Source organism: Monodon monoceros, unplaced genomic scaffold, assembly GCF_005190385.1.
Source record: "Monodon monoceros isolate NGI ecotype Baffin Bay Population unplaced genomic scaffold, NGI_Narwhal_1 Super_Scaffold_7, whole genome shotgun sequence".
In the NCBI taxonomy this organism is placed as follows: Eukaryota; Metazoa; Chordata; class Mammalia; order Artiodactyla; family Monodontidae; genus Monodon; species Monodon monoceros.
In genome coordinates, this window is record NW_021703784.1 from 79762784 (window position 1) to 79765638 (window position 2855).

Genomic DNA, 2855 nt, shown 5'->3' on the forward strand with positions numbered 1-2855 from the left:
CTGGGTCTCACTTTTCTTACCTTTTTAAGTGGAATACTATCCCACTAGGTTGCTGTGAAGGTTAAAAAAGATAATGCATGTAAGGTGCTTGGGAGTCCAACAGAAGAGCTATAAACCTGATAAAGAGAGACTTTTTCACCACTTAGCTAAAAAAGGTCAAGGTCAAAATGCTAGGAAGCAGCAGCAGCTTCTGCTTGAGGCCCCTCCATGCCACACTGAAGTGCAGCCCTTCCTGAAGAAGCAAGAGAGAAAATTTGTGAGCCCTCCAGGGCCATGCGAAGAAAAGGCACTCCTCCACAGGCCACCATTTGAGTTGAAGCCCATACTATCTCTCCCCAGCACTACGGCAAGGGTCTCTCTTAGCTCTGGACAGTCCTCACACAGCAACAAGAACTATCCTTCTAAACCACAACCTTGACCATGCTTAATAATGAATGGGATTTCCCATTGTTTTCAAGAGGATAAAATTCTAATTTTTATTTTTTTTGGCCACAGTCACACAGCATGCAGGCAGGATCTTAGTCCCCCAGCCAGGGATTAAACCCACACCCCCTGCAGTAGAAGCGCAGAGTCTTAACCACTAGACCACCAGGGAAGTCCCATCTAATCTTTAGCTAGCACATAAGGCCCGTCATGGTCTGACCTGTGATTACCTCTAACTTCGTATCTCCCTCTTCCCCAAGAGGCTTCTGGACCTAGAGACCAGTTGTGAGGGTTGAGGGAGGATTTTGTGCCTTCCACTCCTGAAATGATTTAGCCATAATACCATGCCTTTCATCCCACAAGAGATGTGGCTATGATTTTAAACTAGTCAGTAAGTCAGCGGCACTGAATTCCAAGTGATAAAAAAAAGTGATGCCAGTACATAAGATTAATAAACACTGGGTTCATGACAGTGAGGAAAGAGAAAGAGGAATGGAAGTACTTAGGGGGCCTCAAACTATATCTGTAATGTTTACATCTTAAAATAAATCTGAGTCACAAATATGGTATAACGTTAATATACATAAATCTGGGAGAGGGCTATGCAGGTGTTTACTATATTCTTGCAGGCATGTAAAGTGCTTGTGATTTGAAACTAACAAGGCATCTTTATGTGCCTTATATTTTTAATTCTGATTTTATGTCTACTGTAAGAAAAATGAAATGGGCTCTAAGCCTAAACTCACACAGCTAGTGAGGAAAGGCTCAGTCATTAATATTCACTTAGGGACTGTGGCAGAGAATTCAGTGTGCACCAAGATTTGTGCCTATTTCTTCCTGGCTGTAAAGCTGGACTACATTTCCCAGCTTTCTTCATAATCAGGTATATCCATATTCCAGCCAATGAAATGTGAGCAGAAGTACAATGAGATATTTCCATACCTGGCCCACAAAATCCTCTCATAAGGATTTTCCTTCTCTTCCTCTATTGGCTGAATGTCACCACCCACAGTGGCCTTGAAAGCTTTGTGTTGGTGATAACAGGATCATCAGCAGCCTGGATTCCTGAATGTCTACACGGAATGGTGTGCCCCAACATCAACAGCCCTTTATAGCAAACCAGATGGACTTGGCTTCTATCAGTTAAGTTGCTGATTTTTGTGGGTTTATATGCTAGGAAAAAATTGCATTATTTTAATAATACATTAATTGGTACTGGATGTGGAGGGCTGCATTAACAAAAAACTTAGTGTATATGGCACTGGCTTAGTGGTCCTGCAACAGAATAAGAGTGATAATCAGAGTAAAAATTTCCCCTGTGAAAACACGAAGAACAACCACATGCCTACTGAACCTTTAGCTTGGTGGTCAGGAAATTATGCCCCAGAGGCAAAATCTGACCCTCTTCTCAAAATAAATTTACTGGAACACGGCCATACCCACTTGTTTACAAATTGTCTAAGGCTTTTTTTGTACTACAACAGCAGGATTCAGTAGCTGTGACAAGACTATATGGTCCACAGAGTCTAAAATATTTACATCTAGACCTTTAATAGAAAAAGTATGACAACTCATACTGTAAGGGAAAGGTTTACAAAGAGTCTGAATGTTAATGGGATTGGACTTTTACTTCCTAGTTATTAAAGAGATGGCTTGTTTACAATGGGACGTAAAAGGAAATGGAGAAAGTTCAAGAATTTGGAGCCTTGGTGGTATATCAAAGCCTATTGCTTCTAGATCCCAAATAATAAGAGATAAGATAAATTTGAGGAAAAAGAGCCATTAAGATTCAGCCCTGAGGTACGACAGATTTAGGGTGTGGCCTTCCCACCCAGGTCTTTTATCTTGTGGTAGAACCATTAAATTGTGAGGAAGCAAAAAAATATATATATTAAGATTGATAATTATGTTTAAGAAGAGAACATTAGATGTGTTTATAGGCACCAGGAACCAAATGAAAGTTGCTTTTAAGGGAGTTTATTGCCGACAAAACTAAGACCAGACTAAAATTGCCTGATTGTTTGCACAACCTTTGGGTCCCCTAACTTGACAAGCAGGAAGTAGGCTACTAAATCTATACAACCCCAAGGATGGCATCTCTCCAATACCTACTTCAAATGTGGCTGTGGAAGATAATGGATATGGAAGAACCTTCTAGATGATGGAACCAGGAGCTATGGAGAGCAATGGACAAGGAAAGAATGTTCCTCCAGAAGAATCATCATCTAATTAAGGAACTTCCTCCACTGCCAAGAAGCAGGATTCCATAGAGCTTGCCAAGAAGGGTTTGATCATTGCTTAATCCAGTGAGCTATGTTTTCTAGTCTTCCTTTTTATGAATGGAAGTGTTACTGTGAACAGTGTTATTGTGTGGAAGTGTCCCAACTTCATCACTGAATACTGAATGGAGGGAGACAAAAAAGATAACTTGT